This window comes from Haliotis asinina, chromosome 2, assembly GCF_037392515.1.
Source record: "Haliotis asinina isolate JCU_RB_2024 chromosome 2, JCU_Hal_asi_v2, whole genome shotgun sequence".
NCBI classification, from domain to species: Eukaryota; Metazoa; Mollusca; class Gastropoda; order Lepetellida; family Haliotidae; genus Haliotis; species Haliotis asinina.
Window position 1 is genome coordinate 10,622,434 of NC_090281.1, and position 13,997 is coordinate 10,636,430.

General features: G+C 40.4%; 2 non-coding genes and 1 pseudogene across 2 annotated transcripts; all 3 read left to right on the forward strand.

Moving 5' to 3' along the window:
* The first annotated feature begins 1,074 nt into the window (after window positions 1-1,074).
* Window positions 1,075-1,272, forward strand: LOC137274843 (U2 spliceosomal RNA). The gene has a single exon (XR_010956229.1). It is a non-coding gene; the product is annotated as a U2 spliceosomal RNA (small nuclear RNA).
* Window positions 1,273-8,290: 7,018 nt separating this feature from the next.
* Window positions 8,291-8,471, forward strand: LOC137274866 (U2 spliceosomal RNA; annotated as a pseudogene).
* Window positions 8,472-10,952: 2,481 nt separating this feature from the next.
* On the forward strand, window positions 10,953-11,149 carry LOC137274891 (U2 spliceosomal RNA). The gene has a single exon (XR_010956249.1). It is a non-coding gene; the product is annotated as a U2 spliceosomal RNA (small nuclear RNA).
* The last annotated feature ends 2,848 nt before the right edge of the window (window positions 11,150-13,997 follow it).

Consider the following 13,997-nt stretch of genomic DNA (forward strand, 5'->3'; position numbering starts at 1 on the left):
CAAAAAGTTACTGAAAATACTATTGAAAGGTTATATCCACAAATTAATTTTCGGCTCGTTTGGCAAAATCTACATCATTCATTCGTGGATATTATTCCAAAATCTGTAAATTTTCGTCTCATCTATAATTCTCTTCCTTTAGGGTATATCTTACATACCCGTGGTATGTCTGTCTCTCCGGACTGTGTCTTATGTCGATCTGGAGTTGAGACTTCAGATCATCTTTTTATATCCTGTCCTTGCAGTGTTGTCTTGTGGGATATCGTTTTCCCATGGCTAAATGTTTTATCATCTGGTTTAATTAAAAAGTGTCATGAAGTCATTAAATTTGGTGTATTGCCACATATTCCCAATCATCAGAAATTTGCTGTTTGTGTGTATTTGATAGCTTTGGCAAAATATTCTATTTGGGTTATTAGAAATTTAAATAAGTTTGAGCACAAACAGCTCAGTGGGAACGATATTGTATTGCGTTTTTTGTCACTTCTTAAAACACGTATTCGGGTTGATTTCTTTAGGCTATCAGTATCTTCTTTTGCCAAGCACTGGCTTTCTTCCCCTTTCTTCTGTAAAATTAATTCTAACAATCAACTTCATTTTATATTTTAACTGTTTTCATTGCAGAATTTATTATCCAATAATCCTATTGTATCCATTTATTGATAATACTGACTGTGATGTTTATCATGCTTATGTTGTTGTAAAGACTAATTGTAAATATATCGAGTATCTAAATTATTTAGATGTCTCTGTCCTTTCTTGTTACGGTATGTTCAACTTCATGTGTGTGCAGGGGTATAATATATGTACATATGTATGTGTGTCCAATCTAGTCTAGATTATGAATATATATGGTTATGAATTAATGTGTTTATGTTGTTTCAATTGTAATTGTATGTAACGAGAGTATAATATATACTGTTAATGTTGGAATAATATACATTTATTTAAAAGGTCAAATCATTAAATTCTTCCTGTCTCTAGTACTATTTTGTTAGGGTTGCCATCCCTTAATTCTGTGATAGATTTTATTTATTAGAAGGGATGGTAGCCATTTGCACTGTCTGCAAATGTATCTTTTTTTTGTAATAAATGTTTTATTAAAACGAAAAAAAGTATCTGTTCTTATCAGCTTAATATCTGATACGTCTCCTATTGGAGACATCGATATTAAACTGATTTTTGCAACGGGATGAGGTGCCACGGAGCTTGCTCCGCCCTCATCACGGGTTGACCCGGTATTGCAGTACCTCCGGGAATGGCCCACCACTCATAATACAAATTAAAAAATAGAACCCTTAACTTAGCTCTCTCTTTTTCACATTTCATTTCACTTTTTTCATCTCACTTTGCGCCGTCCCCTCCCTTTTCGCGCGTCCGTTTCACTGGAGGCACCATGCAACCACAGCCAAACTGTAGAAATGGACCCATCCACTCAACCACATTGTACTCCGTCCAAACCAAGCCCCGGGAAGTTCCTCAAAGTGATTTATTTTCCACTTGCAGTTGTTTTGTGTCCCCGTATCCAAGGACGTCGGCCATGATGTCGCACGCCGGAAATTACGTCGTAGACAATCACACCCTCACAACCACATTCTGCCCCGTCGATAAACACGTCTTAAGCGCCAGCTAACCCTAGAAAGTGTTTTCAAGTGGTAAGGAAGTACCAGAAGCCTCGGCGCGTTTCTCCCGGGTCAGTTTACATTGAAATTTCAAAGTTTGTTTAACTGTCATTCCATTTCTTAATTAAAACAACATTTCGAACTAAAATTCACCTACCCTAACATTGTTTTGATACGTGAAATGTATTTAAGTTTAGTGGATTTAGTCCACGCGGTCAGTTGCTGTGTTTTTCTTTCACGCTTGTCTGGGCGCGACTTTCTCAAAGTCGGGACTGCAGAAACTCTTCCCATTGCTGTCCCCACGCCTCGTTCATTAAGCGCCGATCCACCGGCTCATGGCCCTAGCTGCAGGACGTTTTTTCTACGTCGGCCCAACGTTTTAGCGCAAGCGCTGTTTCTTCAAATAAATAAATAAGGTTATTTACACATTTTGCTGCCTTGACACAAATTGTCGTATTTCACCACAAAGAAGGTCAGTTTGGCCGTGGCCCTCGCCCGTGGTCCGAAATTGCGTGTTTTCGTGCGTGTAATTTTGGAGGTGAATATTTTGAAAGAGGGAATGTAAATATCCAGCCCCTTGATGAGATGCTGTGGGTATAGAGGTATTTTGCCGGCGCAAGCCGACAACCGGTATCGCTTCTCGGCCTTTTGGCAAAGATCATTGTGTGTCTGCAGTGAGAAGAGATTCAACCAGCTGACTTGGTGAGACTGTTGCAGTTGATTGCTGTTCTTTTTCGTGTATTGACTCTTTGTATTTCCAGATCGACGGGTGGGCATCGGTGCTTGTAACCGTGTGACCTTCGGGTCTCCCCCCATTACCATGGCCTACCAAGCTGCAGTAATTGCTCCTGCCGTCCCTGCCAGGTTCCTGGATAAAAGGCGTTGCTCATCAACGGTTCGTATAAAATCTTCCGTGAGGAACTTTGATAGAGATAACATCTTTGAAATCCTTCAGCGTGCTACTAACAACCTGATTCAGGGAAGGGAGATAATTTCTATTTGGAAAACTGAGGCCAGTGGTATCTGGTATGTGACTTTTAAAAATGAGAATAGAGTCCGTTTGTTGTTGTCAGTGGGTACTGTATTTTACAATGACATTCAAATTGACTTTTCACCATACGACAAGGAAGTCTTGGACCTTAGAGTCCATTGGATTCATGGAGTAGTAACAAATCATTTCCTGGAGAATTACTTTAGTCAGTATGGGAAAGTGCTTGCAGTAAATTATGAGACGGCCATTGTTGGGGGTTCTCCTGTTCAGACGGGTGTTCGTATCATTCAGTTGCAAGTTAATCAGCAAAAGGCAGAGGATATCCCATATATTGTTCGTCTGGGCGATCGCATGAGCATGTTGATCACTGCCCCTGGTCGGTTACCTGTGTGTCTTCGTTGTTATCATCTGGGGCATACAAGACAGGATTGCCCCAGAAGGTATCAAAATAGACAGAAAAATGATCCTCCTGATTCGGATGTTCCCCCAACTGACAGTGTTCCCCGTGAGGCTGAAGACTCTATTATGGAAGTGGTTTCTGAGGAGGTACAGTCACAAGGGGAGGGGGGAAGTTTGGAAAAGGACTCGGATGTGATAGCACCCCCACCATCTACTTATGCTGCGGCAGTTACTTTGCCCCCTATGGAGTCACAGGAGTCCATGGGCTCGCAGGACAGTATTAATGATGTACTTGTTGACTTGGATTCTCAGTCGTCATGGCAACAGGTTAAAAGTAAGCAGCGAGCCAGATCAAGGGCTTAAGGGGGATCAGGTGGTAAAAAACAGCGAGTATCATCTATCCCACCTGGGGTGGCAGATGCAGCGGCTGTTGCAGTTGACAGGTCCCCATCTGGTTCTCGTAAGGTTTCGCTGGCGGGATCAGATCAACATGATCCTCCTTAACTAGTATTTATATTATGGACTGATTTGTTCACAGAATTTTGCTATGTCCACCACCAATGAGTTAGAACAATGTCTTCAACTTTGATTGTTAGGTTCTCCCTTTGTAGGGAGTGTATTAATCATGGACTTTTCATTTCAGGTTTTATACTGGGAAGGATACCTTTAATTTACATTGGTTTTGAGGGGTGGTGTGTTTTAGGGTGGGGTGGGGCTGATGCATTGTGGGAAATTTTTTCATGGGTCGCATGTTAGTTAGGTTGCTGTAATTTGCATATTAAAAATGGAAATATTTCGGTATAAATTAGGTAATGAATTAAATGTAATATTCTTCTTTTTTGTAGTTACACTACAAGATTTCCCTGTTTTTGGTAAGTTTTTATATTCATAAATTTGCATTAAAAATGACTTTACAAGCATGTTTAGATTATATATAATAAGTAGGAGTTTGGATCACAGTTGCTTCCCTTTGTTTGCCTCCTGGCTAGGTTTATCTCTGTATATACATGTGTATATATATTTCACAATTTGTATTTGTTGTGATATGATATTTTGTGTATTGGTTGTATACAAAGTAGACTATATATTTGCATATTCTACATGCGTCATACTGTTATTTCATGGTTATTCATTTTATGTGCGCATCTTTTATTCCACACAATAACATGTACAGCTTTGTATCTATCAACTGCAATGGACTTCTAGATAATACTAATAAAGTAAATATTCTAGCTAATTCTTTTAATAATGATAGCATTGATTTTTTGTTTCTCCAGGAGACTCATGTTTATAATTTGCAAATTGCTAGATCTTTTGAATCTAAATTTAAGGGGAAGGCTTTTTGGAGTTTTGGGAATAATTTTAGTCGTGGGGTAGGTTTTATTGTTTCAAACTGTGTTAACTTTGTGGTAGAATATTTTCATTTTGACATAGAGGGTCGTTTATTAGTAGTTGATTTGTGTATCAATGGTTTTAGTGTTAGATTTGTAAATGTATATGCACCAAATAATGAAGCGGATAGGGTTGATTTTTTTAGATTAGTTGCAAAACATTTAGTTACTAGTAAGGCGGTTATTTTGGGTGGGGATTTTAATTGTGTTGTGGATATAAAATTAGATAAAATCGGGGGTAGATTAGGAACTCAAGCTGGGTCAAATATTATTAAACAATGGGTTTCGGACTTTTCTATTTTTGATGTCTATCGCTCCAAGTTTCCTGGTTCTGTGGCGGTTTCCTGGCGCAATACAGCCGGCGTCGGATTTCGTTTGGACCGGTTCTATATTTCCTCTACTCTTCGCTGTACACTTGAGTATGTAGATATTTCTCCTTGTAGTTTTTCTGACCATGATTATGTGTCGTTTAAGCTGAGGGATTTTGCTGGCATAAGTTTTGGTTCTGGCTATTTTAAATTTAACAATTCCTTACTAAATGAATCTTTTAAAGCCCTATTTACTGGGTTCTGTTTTAATCATATTCCCCCATTAAATGCCATAACATTAGACTGGTGGGATGCTTTTAAAATTGAAATTCGGTCTTTTGTCAAATTATTTGCTCAAGTTTATAAATCACAACAAGCATCTCTCCGTAAGGATCTAATTCATCAGTATAAAGAGTTATGCCAAGCTGAATCTCTACGTCCTGGACTTTACTCAGATCAAATTAAGGCTGTCAAAAAACAATTAAATGATTTGGAAATATTGGAATTTAAAGGTCACTTAGTTCGGTCTAAGGCTAAGGATCTTGAAATTGGTGAAAGGCCTTCCAGTTATTTCTTACGCAAGGAAACACAGAGAGGTAAAAAGAAAACTATTTCTTCAATTTTAGACTCATCCGGTAATAGAGTAACTACCTCTCGTGAAATCATGGGCGTTTTTGTTGATTTTTATAGTGAACTCTTTGGCTATGAGCCCATTGATGAGGAAATTTGCAATCAATTCCTTGCTGATTTATCGGCGCTTCATTCGGATGATTCGGCTTCGCTGGAAGGGGAGATAACTCGTGACGAAATTCTGAAGACCCTTAAGGCTATGGAGAATAATAAGTCTCCAGGTCCAGACGGGCTTACTAAGGAATTTTATGTATATAATTTTGATGTTCTTGGTGATGTACTTCTCCGTGTTATTCAGTTGTCTTTTCAGGAGTCTTCTTTGCCTGAATCATCTAAAACCTCTTATATTTCTCTTTTGTGTAAAGACATGAATAATGCTGATAATGTTCGTAACTGGCGTCCCATCTCTTTATTAAATATTGATGTCAAAATTATTTCGAAATTGTTATGCACACGTTTAGGCAATGTTATAGGTAGTATCGTGCATTTAGATCAAACTTGTGCTGTTCCTGGCCGATCTATTCAAGACAATTGTCATTTAATTCGCAATGTGTTGGATTATGTGGATCAAAAAGATCTACCTTGTGCTTTTATTAGTTTAGACCAAGAGAAGGCTTTTGATCGGGTCTCTCATCAGTTTTTGTTTAAAGTGTTGGACGCTTTTGGCTTTGGTCCAAATTTTAAGAAATGGGTTAAAATTTTGTATCAAGACATATCTAGTGCGCTTATAATTAACCAACACATTTCAAAGCCATTTCCTGTAACGAGGTCTGTCCGGCAGGGATGTGGCTTGTCCCCGTCTCTGTATGTATTAGCACTGGAGCCTTTACTCTGTTATATACGGAAAAATTCAAAAATCATAGGGCTTTCTTTACCGGGCACTGATGATTCAGCAAAAATATCTGCCTTTGCTGATGATGGGCTTGGTTTTTGTACAACTGACGCTTCTATTGGTCACCTTTTGGCAGCATATTCATGTTATGGTAAAGCGTCAGGCTCCAAATTGAATCTTGCAAAAACTCATGGTATTTTTGTTGGTAAATGGCGTTCAAGATCGGACCACCCTTTCGGTATTTCTTGGATTGAGCAGTCAAAAATAGTTGGAATTGTAACAGGCAAGAATGTCAATGCTGATGATCAGTTTCACCCTATACTATCTAAATTCCGTTTTGTTTTAAATTCAGCGAAGGGACGTTCAATCTCTATTTTTGGCAAATCTACTGTGTGCAATGTTATGGCTTTGTCTAAATTTTGGTATCGAGGGGCTGTAACAATATTTTCAAAACATTATGTCGACCTTTTTCAGAGGGAGACTTTTCGGTTTATTTGGCAGTCCACTGCTGAGCCTATTCGGAGGTCTGTGTGCTATAAACCTATTTTGGAGGGGGGTTTGGGTGTAGTACACATCCAATCAAAATTATATTCTTTTTATTTAAAGCACATTCAAAATCTTTTGCATAATTCTTCAGCTAAGTGGACATTTTTTGCAAAATATTGGTTAGGAATGTCTTTACGTCACTATTGTCCTACTTTTGCTTCGCTATTATTTCCTCATTCTGAGACAATGCCGCTGTTCTATCAGACTTGTTTATTGGCTATAAGACAGTTTGAAGCTGTCAATTCAAATTATCTGATAGATATGTTTCGGTTTACATCAAAACAGTACTATGCTTGTTTATTACAAACTGTTGTGGAAAATAAAGTTGAAACGTTGTATCCACGTATTCCTTTTCGTCAGGTTTGGCTTAATTTACATAATTCCTTCGTGGATCCACTTTCGAAATCGGTCAATTATCGTCTCATCTATGATTCTCTCCCCTTGGGGTATACTCTCTATACTCGGGGAATGTCTGTCTCTCCTAACTGTCCACTCTGTCGTATAGCAATAGAAACTTCTGATCATCTTTTCATCTATTGCTCGTGTGTGGATGTTTTGTGGGATATCGTTTTCCAGTGGTTAGATCAATTGTCTTTTGGTTTATTGAAAAGATCTAACGAGGTCATTCGGTTTAATTTGGTTCCCCAAATTCCAAATTCCTATCAAAAATCAATGTGCATTTATCTTTTAACTTTGGCAAAGTATATCATTTGGCTTGTTCGGAATTCTAATAAATTTGAGCACACAAAATTAAATGGGAATGATATCATGTTGCGTTTTCTGTGTTTCCTTAGGACACGTGTCAAGGTTGACTTTTGTCGCTTTCCGCTATCTGTCTTTTCCAGGTACTGGCTTTCAACTTCAATTTTTTGTAAAATCAATGCTGATCATTTATTAGAATTATATATCTGACACTTTGTAGCCATAATGTGCTATAATAGTTTGTGACTTTATCTATCTATTATGTACGCTTCATTTGAATTTATTGATTTATGCACGCTTCAATTGTCCTTTACGAATGCTTCATTTATGCTCACTTCATTCAGTTCTTACTTCTTCTAATCTATATATTGTAAATGTGGTGTGCATGAAGCCAGGTTTGGCATTGTATTATTTTCCATTTTGAGTTTGTGTATGTATGATGTATATGGCGCGTCCTTGCTGATAATTATTTATGTAGAGTATGGCATGTTTGTTTGTATTTCTCGTTTCGTCTTTATTTGATGTAAATATGTATTGTGCATGTAGCCAGGTTTTGGCATGTGATGTATATAGCATGTGCATGTTAATGATTCTTTATATGTATTGATTGATTTATTGTCAGTTTGAATATGGCATGTTTGTCATTTGTAAATATATATTATGTATGCTTCATTTACGTGTTTCATTTAGTTCTATCCTCATTTGATGTATATAGTGCAAATGTGTATTGCATGTAGCCAGGTTTGGCAATTTCTCCTTTTAGTTTCTTTTATTGTTAGCGCTGCAGGGCAAAACTTCTTTTTTGTGATATACTTTTAGGCCGCCCTGCAGCGACCGCGCTGTCCGCGCTTGTAAATTTATTTTATGTAATAAATTTTATCAAAAAGAAAAAAGTATCTGTTCTTATCAGCTTAATATCTGATACGTCTCCTATTGGAGACATCGATATTAAACTGATTTTTGCAACGGGATGAGGTGCCACGGAGCTTGCTCCGCCCTCATCACGGGTTGACCCGGTATTGCAGTACCTCCGGGAATGGCCCACCACTCATAATACAAATTAAAAAATAGAACCCTTAACTTAGCCCTCTCTTTTTCACATTTCATCTCACTTTGCGCCGTCCCCTCCCTTTTCGCGTGTCCGTTTCACTGGAGGCACCATGCAACCACAGCCAAACTGTAGAAATGGACCCATCCACTCAACCACATTGTACTCCGTCCAAACCAAGCCTCGGGAAGTTCCTCAAAGTGATTTATTTTCCACTTGCAGTTGTTTTGTGTCCCCGTATCCAAGGACGTCGGCCATGATGTCGCACGCCGGAAATTACGTCGTAGACAATCACACCCTCACAACCACATTCTGCCCCGTCGATAACACACGTCTTAAGCGCCAGCTAACCCTAGAAAGTGTTTTCAAGTGGTAAGGAAGTACCAGAAGCCTCGGCGCGTTTCTCCCGGGTCAGTTTACATTGAAATTTCAAAGTTTGTTTAACTTTCATTCCATTTCTTAATTAAAACAACATTTCGAACTAAAATTCACCTACCCTAACATTGTTTTGATACGTGAAATGTATTTAAGTTTAGTGGATTTAGTCCACGCGGTCAGTTGCTGTGGGTTTTTTTCACGCTTGTCTGGGCGCGACTTTCTCAAAGTCGGGACTGCAGAAACTCTTCCCATTGCTGTCCCCACGCCTCGTTCATTAAGCGCCGATCCACCGGCTCATGGCCCTAGCTGCAGGACGTTTTTCCTACGTCGGCCCGACGTTTTAGCGCAAGCGCTGTTTCTTCAAAGAAATAAATAAGGTTATTTACACATTTTGCTGCCTTGACACAAATTGTCGTATTTCACCACAAAGAAGGTCAGTTTGGCCGTGGCCCTCGCCCGTGGTCCGAAATTGCGTGTTTTCGTGCGTGTAATTTTGGAGGTGAATATTTTGAAAGAGGGAATGTAAATATCCAGCCCCTTGATGAGATGCTGTGGGTATAGAGGTATTTTGCCGGCGCAAGCCGACAACCGGCATCGCTTCTCGGCCTTTTGGCTAAGATCAAAGTATGAGTGTCTTAGTCTGAGAAGTGATCATCTCCAGATGGAGTGCTGAGTGTTATTGTTTCCATGTTTGCTGACTAATTTCGTCCTCTTGCAGATCTACGGGTTGGCATCACTTCTAGCAAGTGTGTGGCCTTAAGTGGTCTCCACCCTTTTGTTATGGCCTTGGCTACTGCAGTGGAGGCTGGAGATATTCCAGACAGGTATATTGATAGTGGATATGCATCACGTACAGTCAGAGTGGATTCCCAGCAGCGGAAGGTATCTAAGGAGGATTTGGTACAGGTGTTGAAGGGGAATATTCCTTCTTTTCGGTCCCAAGATTGTGTTGGGATATGGAATACCGAGAAATCTGGACAATACTTTGTGACTTTCAAGACCAGTGATCAGGCTGAGACTTTACGGAGGATCAAAATTCTGGAATATGGAAACAATGTGCTTTACTTTTCTCACTATGGAGCCCAGGTTGTTGTGCTAAGGATACATTGGCTGCATGCAACTGTGAAGAATGAGTTTCTCAAGGATTACTTTTCTAGATTCGGAAAGGTGATTGATGTCCAGTGGGAAACAAGATCAGTGGAAGGAGTATCAATGATAACTGGTGTTAGATATGTGAAGGTTGAGCTTGAGGATGATGGATTGGATAAGATACCCCATGTTGTCAATTTCGGGAAGAAACAGACAATATTAATCACGGCTCCGGGAAGATTGCCACTGTGTCTTCGTTGCCATACTTACGGTCATGTACGAGCGATGTGTAAGGAGAAGGCTGTGAAACAGGAACAACTTAGTGTAGCAGAGAATGTGGAAGAAGCGCCAGAAAAGGATACTGACTCAGAGGGTACTATGGAAACAGTTGAATCAGATACGGATGTGGAATTTTTGTCGGAATCTAACAAGGACCAGGAGAGGAAACGGAAACAGGAGAATGTTTTACAGAGCAAGACAGATCAGAAGACAGAAAAGAGGACAAAGACTTCTTTGTTTTCTCCACCTTTGTCGTGGGCGGAACAGACATCACAGTCAGATGAGGTTTTAGCAGCTATCACAGACACATCTTCAAAATACAGTGACATGAGGGTTAGGATTCAAAGGGTCAAGGGAGGTAACAACAGGATTGAGTTTAATGAAGAGACAATGATGCAGGTTTTGAAGGATTGTCCAAAGGAAGAACACAGTCAAAGATGGATTAAAACGCAGGCGACTCTATTGAGAGTGGTTCAGAAATATAAACACTTATTTCCTTTGCCGAAAGACAGGGACTCTTTGGACTTCAATATGGAAGTACATGTGCCTTCGATTTTAGAAGGAACTGTGTTAGAACCATACAATGTGCAAGCATTGTAAAGTCATTGACAGTCTCACATTTACCATCAATTCTTTTCTGAATTCTTTAGTGTCTAACTGTTAGCACTACCACTTCACGCTCTGTGATAACCATTTTAATAACGAGGTGGTAGTGTATTTGCACTGTCTGCGATTGTACAATTGTTTGGATAGTAAATTTATCAAAAAGAAAAAAAAGTATCTGTTCTTATCAGCTTAATATCTGATACGTCTCCTATTGGAGACATCGATATTAAACTGATTTTTGCAACGGGATGAGGTGCCACGGAGCTTGCTCCGCCCTCATCACGGGTTGACCCGGTATTGCAGTACCTCCGGGAATGGCCCACCACTCATAATACAAATTAAAAAATAAAACCCTTAACTTAGCCCTCTCTTTTTCACATTTCATGTCACTTTTTTCATCTCACTTTGCGCCGTCCCCTCCCTTTTCGCGCGTCCGTTTCACTGGAGGCACCATGCAACCACAGCCAAACTGTAGAAATGGACCCATCCACTCAACCACATTGTACTCCGTCCAAACCAAGCCCCGGGAAGTTCCTCAAAGTGATTTATTTTCCACTTGCAGTTGTTTTGTGTCCCCGTATCCAAGGACGTCGGCCATGATGTCGCACGTCGGAAATTACGTCGTAGACAATCACACCCTCACAACCACATTCTGCCCCGTCGATAACACACGTCTTAAGCGCCAGCTAACCCTAGAAAGTGTTTTCAAGTGGTAAGGAAGTACCAGAAGCCTCGGCGCGTTTCTCCCGGGTCAGTTTACATTGAAATTTCAAAGTTTGTTTAACTTTCATTCCATTTCTTAATTAAAACAACATTTCGAACTAAAATTCACCTACCCTAACATTGTTTTGATACGTGAAATGTATTTAAGTTTAGTGGATTTAGTCCACGCGGTCAGTTGCTGTGGGTTTTTTTCACGCTTGTCTGGGCGCGACTTTCTCAAAGTCGGGACTGCAGAAACTCTTCCCATTGCTGTCCCCACGCCTCGTTCATTAAGCGCCGATCCACCGGCTCATGGCCCTAGCTGCAGGACGTTTTTCCTACGTCGGCCCGACGTTTTAGCGCAAGCGCTGTTTCTTCAAAGAAATAAATAAGGTTATTTACACATTTTGCTGCCTTGACACAAATTGTCGTATTTCACCACAAAGAAGGTCAGTTTGGCCGTGGCCCTCGCCCGTGGTCCGAAATTGCGTGTTTTCGTGCGTGTAATTTTGGAGGTGAATATTTTGAAAGAGGGAATGTAAATATCCAGCCCCTTGATGAGATGCTGTGGGTATAGAGGTATTTTGCCGGCGCAAGCCGACAACCGGCATCGCTTCTCGGCCTTTTGGCTACGATCAAAGTGTAGCGGGTGCATGCAGAGGCGATTGGACCAAACCGCTGGTGAGATTGTGTTTTTGTCGATTTAATCGTATAGCTGTATTGACGTTTTTCCATTACAGATCGACGGGTGGGCATCGGTTTTTAAATGCCGTGTGACCTTCGGGTCTCCCCCCTCTCCAAGATGGCGTACCAAGCTGCCACTATCTGTCCGGCTGTTCCACGGCGTTACCTGGATGCAAAGAAGTGCGATGCTACGGTACGTGTCAAATCGTCTATACGGAACTTTGATCGTGAAAACATTTTTGATATTTTGAGAGTTGCAACCCGTAACATGATACAGGCAAAGGAAATTCTGTCTATTTGGAAAACTGAAAGCTCTGGGACATGGTTTGTAACGTTTAAACATGAGAACAGGGCAAGATTAATGTTGACTTTTGGATCCATCATGTATCGGGATATCAGAGTTGATTTCTCCCCTTATGACAGAGAGGTAATTGACTTGAGAATTCATTGGATTCACGGAGTTGTGTCAAGTCAGTTTTTGGAAAATTATTTCTCTCGTTTTGGAAAAGTTCTTTCTGTGACGCATGAAACTGCTCTTGTGGGTGGATCATCGATACAAACTGGGGTCAGGACTGTTCAGCTTCAGTTGGATGCTGGTAAGGCTGATGAAGTTCCGTACATTGTGCGACTGGGAGACAGAATGTCTATGTTAGTGACAGCACCAGGTCGTTTGCCAGTTTGCCTTAGGTGTTATCACCTGGGACATACTAGGCCTGACTGCCCCAAAAGTTTTGCAAACCGAAAACGTAGGGAGGAGGAGGAGACAGCTACAGAGTCTGCCATGGCTCCGCCCCCTGACCCTAAGGGGTCGGTATCAGGGAATGTGCCAGTATCAGGGAATGTGCCAGTGCCCGTTGATTCGGTTCAGATGGAGGTGGAATGTGTTATTGAATCTAATGTAGATAGTGAGAGATTGGTGGTGGACAGTGAGAGTGAAGGTGGGCCAGATAAAGTGAAGAGTTACGCTGCAGCTGCAGCTGTAGGACCCCTTAATTGTGGCGGTGATGACAGCATGGGTTCTCAGGACGGGGTTGATGACGTAATAGCAGAGGTAGACTCCCAGAACTATGAGCAACTGAGACCAAAACATTGGCCTAGGTCTAGGTCTAAGGGGGCTGCTACGGGGAAGAAAATGCGTGTTACTAACATTCCCAAGGGGGTGGCAGATGCGGCAGTAGCCGCTGTTGGGCGTTCACCATCCACTTCCCGTCGTGCCTCTGTGTCTGACTGCTGAACCCCCGTAATTTATGGATTTCTACAGGTTGTTTTCAGTTAATGATCATGCTATGTCCATCACAAACGAGACTGCCTAATGGATGTGGACTCGACGTTTTGGGTTCTCCCTGTATGGGGAGTGTTTGTTTGACATTTAATGATGATTTTCTTCTCCAGTTTTGCTAGCCGTGTCAAGTTTGTTTATAACATGTTATGGTTTCTTTCACGAACTGAGTATAATTGTATTTATTGCATTATGGGTAATTTTTGTATATACTGCTTGTGGTTCCTACTGTGTTTGAGTAATGCTCATTTGCATATTGCATGGAGAAAAAATTATATATCAAAACCAGTGTTTACAATGTCTATTTTTTATTTACAGTGTATCACTAGCTGTGGTAAGTCCACTTTTGTTGTTAGTTCTTTGTGTATATTGAAGATTGTTAAATTTTGTTTTTATTCAAACATATTGTCAGTTACGTTCGTTGAATGTAACGGTGTGACATTTTGGTTTATTTTTCTATATTTATGTCAATACTGTTTGCATGATCTGTGCTTTATTAAGGCCAAACATT